At 50.3% G+C, this 13,610-nt stretch overlaps 1 protein-coding gene across 2 annotated transcripts in view; it reads right to left on the reverse strand.

Annotated features, from left to right (window-relative positions):
- Window positions 1-13,610, reverse strand: part of RPTOR (regulatory associated protein of MTOR complex 1) — a 392,717-nt gene that overhangs the window by 257,175 nt on the left and 121,932 nt on the right. The window lies entirely within an intron of this gene.

The raw sequence follows: 13,610 nt of genomic DNA on the forward strand, positions 1-13,610 counted from the left end.
CGGGAGGACAAGCGACACCCAGCACGCGCCTCAACGCGACCACGGGAGGACAAATGACACCCAGCACGCGCCTCAACGAGACCACGGGAGGATAAGCGACACCCAGTGGGCGCCTCACCTGGGCAGGAAATCAGTATTCGTTCAATGGCTGCCAAACCAGGCCAGCAAGCAGCCGGTGAGGGCTGGGCCCGGACATGCCTGCGCCCTGGGACCAGGTTTGAAGAGGTCACCTGAAGAGGTCACCTGCTGTGGCAGGGATTCCTTGACCTATCGCCTTCCCACCCACTCTGAACGAAGCCCAGATGAGGCACCGAGGCTGTGGCAGCGGCAGGCAGGAGCCGAGATGTCAGAGCCGCTGGTATTTGCACTACAGAGGTAAATGCGAGTCTTCAGTTCACATTCTCAACAGTGCTCTTTACTTTCTGAAGAAATTTCAAATTTCTTGTCAGATTTCATTTCAAGTTCACCATGTCTGTCTCTGTTCAGACCAAGCCCATTCCCTCGCGGCCCCTGGCGGGGAGAGGACGTGAGCCACTGCTCTGTGGACGCTCCTGAGCGCGCTGGGCTCTCCAGACATTCCCCAGTCTCTTGCTAGGTGTTTCAGGGACCCCATTCCAGGCTGTGCTCACCTGCCCCACAGGCAGTTTTCTGGGACACTATTTGAGTCGTCTCTCTGCCCTCTGGCAAAATACCTAGGCTTCCTTCGGCTGTTTCCCACAGCACCACCTGGACGCCCACCCTGCGTGGAAGGGAGTGGCTGTCCCTGTGGCACCCAGGGCTGGCATAAGTCTGCTGGAGTCTGGGCTGGGGATGCTGAGGGTAGGAAATTGCGTACACTGAACCCAAAGAGATACAAGGTCACAGTAACTCATGTTCTCAACACGTGTCTGCCCAGTAAGGGCAGAGTTACATGAAATTTGTAAAATCATCGGCTCTCTTTCCTTTATGTATTATTCAGTAACGATTCTTCCTTCCTTCCTTAATTTGCAGAAGAACACTAGAATAGCTGGTTTATTATTCAAAGTTCAAAAAGAAAAGGCTATTGCTTCAAGATGGGGCCTAATCCACTTCTGAAATGAAGGGGCTTCTGTGGTCTCTCAGACGTGCTCGGAGTCCCCCCGCTGAACATGAGAAACACCATCTCCACTGAAAGCAACTCCACTCTCGGGGGCACTGGTGTCTGCAGACAGGCTCAGTCGGCACTGCTGGGAGGAGTGGGCCCTGCTGGCATCTGATGGCAATGGCCGGGCAACCTGCTACACATCCTGCAATCACCCACACAGCAGGAGGCCACACGACCACCACAGTCACGAACTATCTGATCCAAATGTCAATCGGGCTGAGCTGGAGGAACTCTGCTTTAGAGGAAAGAATGAAGCTCTGAGGATATGTGCACTCTAGTCTAATACAGTAACAAGTAGAAGAAACCATGTATAACGTACCGCACGGAACTAAGAAAGAGGAAACAGTGTGTGCATGTGTGCACACATAAATGCACGAAAGTTTATGTGTGTGTCATCATATGTGGTACACATATTCTTACAACGATTCAGTGGTGACCTACAGAAGAAAGGATGAAACAGGCTCACCAGCGCAGGAAGAACAGCCAGGCTCCCTTCAATAAACCTCATTTTCTGCATTTAACTTTGGACTCATGAAATATTTTACATAAATACAAAGCAAAATTTGTTTTCTTAAAAAGTAATCCAGCCAGGCACAATGATTCATGCCTGTAATCCTAACACTTCGGGAGGCTGAGGCAGGAGGATCACTTGAGGCCAGGAGTTCAACACTAGACTGGGCAACATAGGGAGACTTCATCAGTACTAAAAATAAAAATAAATAAATTAGGCTGGGCGTGGTGGCTTACGCCTGTAATCCCAGCACTTTGGGAGGTGGAGGCAGGTGGACCACAAGACCAGCCTGGCCAACATGAAACCCTGTTTCTACTAAAAATACAAATTAGCTGGGTGTGGTGGCCTGCACCTGTAATCCCAGATACTCGGGAGGTGGGGACACGAGAATTGCTTGAACCTGGGAGGCGGAGGTTACAGTGAGCTGAGATCGCGCCACTGCACTCCAGCCTGGGCAACAGAGTGAGACTCTGTCTCAAAAATATATAAAATAAAATAAATTAGCCAGGCATGGTAGCGTGTATCTATAGTCTCGGCTACCTGAGAAGCTGAGGTGGGAGGGCCGCAGGAGGTTGAGGCTGCAGTGAGCTATGATTCTGCCACTGTACTCCAGCCTGGGCCGCGGTGAGACCCTGTCTCAGAAATAAATGATTAAACAAACAAACAGGGTAACGTCACTCTGCATCTGGGCCGGACATGAGAAGGAAGGGCGAGTGCCTCCACAGCGGCTCTCAAACCGTCTCAGTGGTGGTCTGAGGTTGTTTTCTCCAACTGCCGGGGTGGTGCAGGGTAAGAGGATGACTAATTATGCTGGTGATGAACAATCTGAGCACTCCGTGTGGGAGGAAGCAGACACACTGGCAAGACCCATGAGAGTCAGCAAGCCTTGCAGTCCTGAACCTGCCTCTATTAAGACAGCCTTCATATTTATCCTTCCAACACACACATAGAGAAAGGGGCTGAGCACGAGCCACGGCAGCCCAGGGGCCCAGATGAAGCTCTCTACCACCTCCCACTAAAGGAAACCAAGACTCCCTGGAGACACAGCCATGGCTGATTTCAGGCCTAGGATGGAAGAAGTGCAAAATGGCACGGAGCATGCCGGCTTGTCACACCATATCAAAACGAAGCAATGGAGGACCTCGAGACCTCGACCACGAGGTCAGGGGCCGACACGAAGACAGAACGACGCAGGCCTCGGACGGGAACGAGCGCAGTGGGTATGCACTCAACAGGTGGTCACACATGTCACAGCACACACACCTCTGTGCACACACTGACATGCACACACACGTCACAGCCACCCACTCTTCACTCAGTCCCCCCACACTAGTCACCCCTGAGAGAATCGGTGAGAGACGAATGCAGTAGGTAGTGCACTCAACAGGGTGGTCACACACGTCACACCACACACACCTATGTGCAACATACATGCGCGAACACACACGTGAACACACACACATATCACACACACACTAGTCACCTCTGAGAGAATCGGTGAGAGACGAATGCAGTAGGTAGTGCACTCAACAGGGTGGTCACACACGTCACACCACACACACCTACTTACGCACGCACACACACACACGACATGCATGCACGGGCACACACACATCACCCCCACCCCCACACACACCCCTTGCTAGTCACCTCTGAGAGAAGCCCACAGATGATTTTGGAGACTGGCTAATAAAGGAAAGTAAGTATTGATGCTGGCTTTACTACATGGCTGTACCTAGAGCTATCCAAATAATTAATGAGAGGGTTTCTTCATATAGAGATACTCCAGTGAACAAATAAGGACAGCTGAGCACAGTGGCTGGTATCTGTCATCCCAGCACTTTGGGAGGCCGAGGCAAGAGGATTGCTGGAGGCCAGGAATTCAAGACCAGCCTGGGCAACATAGCAAAACCCTCTCTCTACAAGAAATCTAAAGATTAGCCAGGCATGGTGGCATGTGCCTATGTTCCCAGCTACTTGGCAGTCTCAAGTGGGAGGACTGCTTGAGCTGGGGAGTTTGAGACTGCAGTGAGCTGTGTTTGTGCCACTGCACTCCAGTCTCAGTGACCAAGTGAGACCCCTGTTGCAAAAAAAAAAAAAAAAAAAAGGAAAAAGAAATAATAACACCATCTTTTCATAATCTCTAATAAATGGATCCAGGCAATGATCATCAGTAGGTCACAGAGAGAAGACATCACAGAGAGAAGACAAGCAGACATCCTAAAGCAAGGACACAGCACCACACATGAAACATCCCCCAACTGAATCAGAAGCGAGGGGAGCCCAGCTGTGTCCACCACCTAGAGGAAATAAACTCAAGGAACAGAGGTGAGTGCAGCTCACCACAGGGCAAGCGGGGAGAAGCCACTGACAAGATCCAGACCACGATAAATTCTACAGGATGCATGATCCAGTTTCTTCAACCAATCAATTGGAGGAAGAGACAGGCAGACAGATGCACAGAGAGGGCTGGGGTCAGGGACTGACTTTTAGATTAATTACACAGATTCACAGAGTAAATGAAGAAACTCACAATACATTCACCTTACTTTCATCCTGATTCAAACAAACGTGTGTGTGTGTTTTTGTGTGTGTGTGTGTGTGTGTGTGTGTGTGTGTGTGTGTGTGTGTTCAGGAGCGTACTTATCTTTAGAGAAAGTAAATATTTCTTTCAGAAATATAGACAGATGAAATTACATGAAGTCTGGGATTTGCTTCAGATGCGCCAGGGGAGTGGGAAGGAGACAGTGGGTGGGGGCGCAGCGGAAAGGAGACGGAGCTGGCGGCTGAAGATGACTGAAGATGGATGATGAGTATGTGTTGAAATTTTCCACAACAAAAAGTTTAAAAATAAACAGATGAATAAGCCATAAAAACAAATAAAGAAGAAAATGAGCAGGCACATTTGAAAATGTTTCAAGGATTAAAAGAAACTTTCTTAGAAAACACTTTTACATAACTTCATGGTAAAGTCAGAATTTGCTATGTTAATTAGAATCTACTTGCATGAAGCATTTCCCCGAGGTGTGGCCAGACCTTTCTAAAAGGTGTCTAGACAGGTAGAAATCTTACATGTGTTTTTAGCAAAGGTATACATACCAAAAATCTGAAAGCTTACCCTATCCAGAAAAATACATTTTATATTGAACAGGAGAATGTTTGAGGGCACTGATCCAAAATTTTAAAAATGAACATTAAAAAGAAAAGTAAAATACGTCTTACACATGCAAAACACGAATGGTGAAAGGTTGCAAAAGACCTTCTCCAGCCTTAAAGACAAAAATATGATGACGGTGTAAGGCAGAACCAGCCTATTCACTGTCTCCAATTAGCTTCCGACTTTTCGAGGCAGGCCAGCAAACACGGAGGCCACGCTGTGCGTCTGCACTTCCCCACTCACTACCTGATGAAAGCCTGTGATCTAGTACATTCCTCATGACAGCAATCCTTGGCGCTTACGAAGCACTTCTGGCCACGTTACCTCCTCTGACCACACGTGTCAGACGAGGCCTCACAGCCCACACTCCGCCAGCGGGCTCTGGCGATGGCTTCGGAAAGACGGACGTCAGGGAGCAGGTGTGTCCTCCACCCCGGCTCCGCACAGAACTCTTCCCACAGGGGAAGTGCATGGTTTCTGTGAGTAAATAAACGATGGATCATGCAGACTCCAGGATGCAGATGCAGCTTCTCTAGGAATAATGTTGCCGGGGGAACACAGAGTGAACGTGCTCATCTGCTGACTGGCTTCTGGCTGTCTGGGAGATGACGGTATTTACTGACCTCATGAGGTAGTCCTGTCACTTTCAGGATGCTGCACAGGTACCCTCCGTGCACTTGAAATCATTTGATAAATGTTTACAAACACCTGAGGTGCCATTAGGCAAAGTCATCTCCAAAGTCAAAAATACCCCTTTCTTGCACTTGGCTATCGGGCAGTTTACGAGAATGGCAACAGGGCAGCTGCTGCTCTATGGGAGAGGCCGCCTCTACCCCTTGGGGTGCCTTGCATGAAAAAGGCGCTCCCTCTGGGCAGACCCATGCACCTACCAGGCTTGGGGTGGGAGGGCAGAGAGCCTGTGCTCCAACGTGCGCCAGCCTGGGTCAGGCAGCAGCCCCAAGCTGGCCAAAGTCCTCGGAGTCGATTCCTGCTACTGCCCTAGAGATGCATCTAGTTTCCACAAAAGTTTTTTAAAAAGGATAGAGCAGACAGCAACACTGGCTGCCTCTCCAGCCCCTGTCTTCCCAGCCAGCACAGCACCAGAGACGCTGAAAAAGCCCCAGGCAGGAAGTCTGGCCAGTGGAACCCTCGGGACGCCAGTGGCACAGTGTGCCCAAAGGAGAGTGGCTGTCCCTTCTTCTTTCTCGCTTTGAGCACAACTGTGATGTCTGGTGCGGTGGCAGCCTTCCTGTCATCATGCGAGACAAGTCAAGAACATAGAGAAACTCATCCAGAACCTGACAATACTGAACTATTCACAAAACCAGCCCTGCAACCATTTACCTTCAGACTCCTTCATCAACCTTTTAATTGCTGAACCAGAGAGAAAGGTGTAACAGTTGAGGGCATGAACTCGGGACACAGGCAAGGCCCATGCTTGTACCAGTTTTGTGACCTTGGCAAAGTGTTTACCTTCTTTGTGCCTCTGTTTCTTTGACTATAAAATTGTGTGTGGTGGGGTCGGGGGATGAAGGGAGTGGATAGTATTTAACTTACAGTTTCTGTGAAGATTAAATGAGCTAATACATCAAAAATCCTTCAACTAGTGCCTGGCTAACGGGCAGCAGCACCATGTGAGTGTTCACCAATGTCATTTGGCAGGCATCTAATTACTTATCAATAAAAGTATCCCAATTAGTTAATTTCCCCCACTCAGCCCCACTCACAGGTACTCAACCCCGCCACAGACTTGGGTTACAGCATGGAGACTGGCTGCCGGGTGAGGTGGGTGTGGCCCGTGTGAAGCTAGCCGAGGGGAAGCTTCAGGCAATGCCGTGACATGAAGCCGGCCACACCTTGTGAGACAGGGGCCTGCAGGCAGTGACCAGGGTACGCCAGTGCGATGGACACTGGCGGGTAAACTGAGGCAGGGCAGGCATCCCATTTCAGAGCTTCCTACAACTCTCTGTAGGTCTCGCTGTGTCTCACATTTTAAAGCTTAAACACTACAGATGAGGCTACTCAGGCATCGCAGGGAAGGGACACTCTAAACAGGCGGCCGTCAGAGACCATCAACGCCCAGCACGCTGCCCCTTTCATGCCCCTTCTTAAACCAATGACGATAATTCTGTGGCTGTCTGTGGCACTCACGGTTCACACTTCTCCACACAGACACAGAAGTACAACACCCAGCTCAAAACACATCAACAGGGGCCCACCAAGTGCACAAGAGTGTGCTGGTGTGGGGCGGAGGCATCCAAATGAGGTCCCTGCCCTTAATCAAACAACAAGGACACAGAAAACAAGACCCAGACGCAGACAGATACAGCGCAGGCAGAATGGAAACGGCACTGGAGGAAGAGGCTCAAAGAGAGCGGCTCCTTCTGGACAAGTGACCAGTGGCAGAGTCCTGACCAACATGTGCGGAGTGGAACTGTGGTTGGATCAGATGACACTCTGAAGGAGCACCCCCCAGTGCATGTGAGTGACGGGGGTAGGAGGAGAGACAGGAGAAAGAAACGGGAAGAGGGTAACGAAGGGCAACCGTGAACCAGACTGGGAGGGTCGGAAGAAGACTGGACAGCAAGGAGAAGCGGGAGGGACGGAGAATGTGTTAGGGCCCGGCCGGGAGGTGCTGGCCATTAGCGCTTCACCTGCAGAAAGCCCGACCACAGAGCCTCCGTTACTAGAGGCATCACGTGGAGCGATGTATTGGTTATGGAACACGCAGACAGACAGATTCCACTCTCTGGTTACTGAACTGAAAGAACAAAGGAGCTTGCCATCAGCTCTAACTAGAACTGATGGATGCAATAAGCTGTGATTTCACCTGCACAGCCTCCGCTTTTAAGGCTTCCCATTAAAGCAAATCTCACTCAAGATTGAAAATAAATTTCACGGAAGGGTCCCAGGTTGAAGAGCCTAACTCTGAAGTGCAGATGCTCAGGAATCACGCAGCTGCGTGAGGGGCTGGGCCACTCGTCCTCTCACAAAGCCGATTTTGTAAAAGTCAAGCAAGCGCCTCTTCATATTTAGTGGAGCGCTTGAGACACTGGCCTCGTTAAAAGAGAGACTTTCTTTCCAGCCTTCCCAGGAAGAGCACTTTCTAAGAGATGGACACACTGCCAAGAACTCTGAATCATGCAGTAAAAAGTGTTTTAGGAGAGAATACCAATGAGTCTTGAAAGGTAAATACTATAAATTTACCTTTCCTTCATTCACAGGGAAAAACATGGCTCTGTCCTGAGGGTAGAAGCTCACTAGACAGTGATGCACTGAAGTCTCAGTTTTCTAATCTGTGAACTGGGAATGATGTGTATGTCAAAGCAGGAGTTGTGAAGCTGAAGTGGGTTTGCGCACAGCAAGTGCTGAGCCCCACATCAGGGCACAGGAAGACTCAGTGACCAGCGCCGCTATGAGCCACGGTCTGTCCTCTCAATCCTTTACCTTAGAGGCACGTAATCTCAGAAATGAACAGCACCAGATGGGTCAGAGGCCTGAACCCCTTCTGGAAGGCCTCTGACAATGCTCACGTCCCTCCAGGCACAGGAGGACCCTGCCCTCCGCAGAGGCCACCCTCACCGCCAGAGAGCTCTGAGGGCTAGAAAGCTCCCCATCTCAGGAGAAATGTGGCTCCGGCTGGGCGCCTCTGTGCGCCCCTCTCAGGACGGCTCTGGGGGTCCGTCTTGCACTTAGGACTAGAGGGAGATCAACAGCCACAGGCAGCCGGGGAAAAACTCAAAGGAAGCACGGGGTGAGGAACGCACGGCATGCGCGCACTCTAGCAGGGCAGTGAGATGGCGGGATGACAGCTGCAGCCCCGCAACTTCCAGCCGCGAGGCGCAGACGGCACTGGTGTTGCCACGACCCAGGGACTCTACTCTTTATTTAGCTTGAGATGACTCTTAAAGATGTTCTTTTCCTAAGGAGTTATCGATCTGAATAAAAAAATAAAGCGAGATACTCCACTGCCAGGATTTGGAGGTGGTGTTTGACGGACTGACACTAACTGGCCTCCACAGAACACGTGGCAGGTGCTGCAGAGAAGACGTCAAACCAACCCCTGCCTCCAAGAGCCTGGACTCCAGTGAGTCAGGCCTCTCACCTCTGACAAACCCACGCACGCCTGAAGCCCACAGTCCTGAGTGGCTGTCTCCACCGCACTGACAATGAGCCTCGAGGGCTCCCCACTCCTCTGCCGCCTGCGTGTTTGCTGTGTGTCCTGGTGAAAACCAAATGCCACCTGAACACGAAAGCCACATTTCAAGGCCCATCTGCTGGGTTTAGAGAGGGTCCATGTAACCTGTCCACAGACAAGTCCGGCACGTGCACGACACGGATTTTATACGAAATCTTCGTGTCAGCAGCAGGGCCACTCAAGGAGGAGCTGTATTTCTCCTGTGTCACTAATTAAATCCTCTTGGATGCGGCACACAAGATGCAATATGTCACTCACATATCGGTGGATCTAACAATTTATCCAACAAATACTGAGGGAGCCCTGGGTATTTTCCAGGCATAGTTCTGAGTTTTTCGGTTTTTGTTTTTTTTTTTTTAGACAGAGTCTCACTCTGTCACCCAGCTGCGTGATCTCAGCTCACTGCAACCTTTGCCTCCCGGGTTCAAGCGATTCTCCTGCCTCAGCTTCTCGAGTAGCTGGGATTACAGGCGTCTGCCACCACACCTGGCTAATTTTTGTATTTTTAGTAGAGAAAGGATTTCACCATCTTGGACAGGCTGGTCTCGAACTCCTGACTTCGTGATCCACCCGCCTGGAACTCCTAAACTGCTGGGATGACAGGTGTGAGCCACCGCACCCGGTTTCAGCAAACCCACTTCAGAGGCACAGTACTGTCATCCTGTCATTCCATTCTAGGATCTCATGGTTAGAAGGGAGTAAGTCAACAGGAAAGGAAGGGGATTGTAGACTTGAGATGGGGGTGGGCAAGACACTGAGCAGGGAGTCTGAGGTGCAGGGCTTGGAGCTCTGGCGAGAAGACGCACCCCGCAGGAGGAGAGAGGCAGTGGACAGCCCAGGGTCCTGCACAAAGGAGGGACTATGACCGCTGACACAAGAACCGGAGGTCTTCCTCTCCAGGACGGGGACCACGGGGGCTCCCTCCCCCACTAGCTCTGGGGAACCGTGGCGAGGACTCCTCACCCTGCCTCTCCAGATGCTGGGAGAATTGGGAGGAAAAGAAAGCAGAAAAAGGAAGGCCCTGTAACTGACGAGATCTGGGCACACTCCAGGCAGGGCTCTGAATGACAACAGCAAGACAGAGCTTCAGATAAATACAGAAAAGCGAATTCTGAAGACACCTCAACTCCTTACAGCTATAAACTATTTATGGTTTACTTTTTCACGATCTGCTTTTTTCAACACAGGATTTAAGTTAGTAAGTTCTTCTCAGAATAATAAAAAAAGTTTGCAGGCTCAAAAACTAAGCTAAGAGAAACAAAAAGGGAGAAATAAATGACAGAAATCCTTAATTTTAAACGCATTCGAGTGGGTCTGTAAAGACATCTTAACATTCCTGAGCCGAGTAAAAAGGAAACGAAGACTTAGAGTAACATGATTAACCACACCATCCCGCAAAAGTCTTTTCTCTGAGGTGGGGAACGGGGAGATGGGGCCGTGCAGGACGCTAGTCCTCCCACCCTGTGCTGGGCATGCACCCTCCAGGAAGTGAGCCCAGCCGTCAGTTCACAAGGTGCCTGCCTTTCATCCAGAGGAAAGAAAGGGGACGAGGAGTAATCAATAGCGGACACTGTGAATAATCAGAAGAAACAGAGGCCACGTCTGGTGAAGAACAAGAGAGATGCCCTGGGAGAAACGCAAAGCCACCGCAGGAATAAAACAAACACACAGCACTGCCCCCCCCACCCCCACGCTGCAGCGGAGGCCGCTGGTTTGTCAGCGTGGAGAGCAGAGGGCTCGATGACACACGCAGACAGAGAGCGTCCCTGGATGACACACGCAGACAGAGAGCGTCCCTGGAGGGCCCAATCCACGCACAGCGAGGAGTCACTGAGCCGGAACACGCCGAGAGTCCACGGTGACTCAACTCCATGACACCGCAATCCCAGGGCACCCTTCATTCCGCCTTCTTCATGCATTATTTAAAAAACCCAAGAACCAAAAAACAGCTGCACAGTCTGAAGTTAGAAAACATGAATGAGTGTCTGTTCTGAGTCGGGCATTGCTCTGGCTCACGTGTAACAGCCATAGCCACTGCTTTCCTTCCTTTATTTGGAAATAATATTAGATATTCAGAAATGTTATAAAACTCTTCCACATAGATATTCACATCTATGGATATAAATAATGTTAGATATTCAGAAATGTTACAAAACTAGTCCACATACCCAGCATGGCCAAGCATTAGGTCTCACATAGCAACAGTATAATTAACGGGCCCAGAAACTCATTTGTACGATACCATTTGTTTGTTTTCTTGTAGAGAGACGGTTTTGACATGTTGCCCAGGCTGGTCTCGAACTTCTGGGCTCAAGCCAGCTGCCTGCCTCAGCCTCCCAAAGTGCTGGCATTACAGGCATGAGCCCCCGCACGCAGCCAGGGCACTAAATTTCCCCTGCTGACTCTTCTTCCTTCGCCATCTATCCATATGTCAAAAGGTCCTTCTTCCTTTTTGTCTTTTTCTCCTGCAAACTTCTACCTATAGTGTTCTGTCAACTACCCACAACCGAAGGTGGAAGAGGGGAGTGGGGAGACAGGGGAGAACATCAGGAATTCCGTGTTGGATTTGGGTGCCAGCTCTCTTTATGATTTCCACATCGGGGCACTCTGTATCTTTTACACTGAGGACACGGCTTTTACGAAGTGTGCTTTTCTCCTCCTCGTTCTACATTGTTCTGGAGGAAATCCGTTGGAGACAGGAACCTAAGACACAACCATTTCTCCAGCTACCTAGAAGTCCCCATCCCTTATTTTCTTGAAGATTAGTGACCAGTGAGCAATGCTGATATCAATCCTGCTACCGCGATTGCTGTAACAACATGCCACACGGTCTAAGACATCTGACGGAGTAAGAATCACATCCTGCAGAATCGGAAAGGAGGTATCTTCCTTGGGGTTTATTTTGTTGTCATTCTTTGGAAGGTAGAAAGGATTAAGGATTCAGGAACAATTTCCAAAGAAAGTGACATCAATGGTCAGACTTGATGCATGAGCACGGTGTAACGAGTAGAGGAGGGAAGAGTGCCCGGCGAAGGCTGACGAGGTGGAGCACACTGAAACGTGGAGTCAGGCTGGAGTCTGGGGGGAGCGAAGCTGGGAGGTGAGGCTGTGCTGGAGAGCAGGGACCAGATCAAAAGCAATTTTTCCTCCCAGGTAAAGAGTTTAGACTGCGTACTGGGGCCAATGAAAAGCTGTTAAAATGCTTTAAGCAGGTCAAAATCCCTCTGAAATGAAACCCAGAATGTCTCCAGAGTGGAGAGTAAGTGCCAAGTTGAGGAATTACTGTTCAGTTTTTGGGTTATGCTTTTTTTTGAGATGGAGTCTCACTCTGTTGCCCAGGCTGGAATGCAATGGCACGCTCTCAGCTCACCGTAACCTCCACCTCCCGGGTTCAAGCAATTCACCTGCCTCAGCCTCCCAAGTAGCTGGGATTACAGGTGTGTGCCACCATGCCCGGCTAACTTTTGTATTTTTAAGTAGAGACAGGGTTTCACCATGTTGGTCAGGCTGGTCTCAAACCCCTGACCTCGTGATCTGCCCGCCTCGGCCTCCCAAAGTGCTGGGATTACAGGCATGAGCCACCGCGCCCGGCTTACGCTTTCTTTACTGCACTTCAAAAACATGGAGGAGTTATGACAACTGAAGAGCACAGAATTGTAACTCAGAGCACAACGTCAAAGGCAAACGTGAAAACGGCAGTTAAGAAAGGGGTGTATGCACTGCTAACGATGAGAAAATGATTATTCTCTTATCACAGTAAGAGTTCATCCCAATGAACAACTAAAAGAATAACATGTCACAATGCAACTCCTGGCCCCGAGAGCAGCCCTGCCGCCCTCCCAGGCCCACTGGCAGAGACAGCAGGTCCTCAGGGGGCGGAAGCCTAAGCCCCTCCCCATTCCATACGTTTGGGTGTTCAGGATCTACCTGAAACTGATTATTAAAATAAAGCTCTTCCCCACACAGGTGACTTTACGTCAGATGAGGTGGCACTAGGTAAAGGTCACCAGGCTAAAACTCAGGACTCCAGGTTCCTGCTCTGCCCCAGCTAGTGACGAGCCCTGCACCTCCCTGACTCTGTTCTCCTTGAGACACACAGGGACAGAGCCCCAGGCCGCTGGGGCCTGCCCGGTTCTGCCGCAGTGGGGACCCTGGTTCAGCCGCCACACGGGCTTCTGGGCCTGGAGAAGCTGCGGCCACCCTGCTATTTTACATTTGGTTACATGTAATTAGCTAACGCTCCGCCTCAAAATCCAGCTTTACACGGTGTTCTGACCCCACTGACCCTGCAGACGCTGGCAAGCCCAGTCCAGCCTCACTCCTGCAGAACAGGGCACAGCACAGGAGCTGGTGCTGCCTCACGTGCCCTCAGGTGTCAATTCCAAGATGACCTGCAGTGCTGATGTCCAAAGGTCCCGGGGGCCCTGATGCCTGGTGCTGGTTTCCCTGGAATCAGAAGAGCTGCCGCTTTCTTGACACGCTGGCCATTTTGTTTATTTTGATACTATTTCCAAACGGTCGTTTAAATCAATAGCTGGGAGTGACACCATCTACACAGTGATTCACTTCCCTCAGAAACTTTGACATTTAATCAAATCCATCCGCCATTCACCTTTACTTA

This window comes from Sapajus apella, unplaced genomic scaffold, assembly GCF_009761245.1.
Source record: "Sapajus apella isolate SASKATOON/1434 unplaced genomic scaffold, GSC_monkey_1.0 scaffold48, whole genome shotgun sequence".
In the NCBI taxonomy this organism is placed as follows: Eukaryota; Metazoa; Chordata; class Mammalia; order Primates; family Cebidae; genus Sapajus; species Sapajus apella.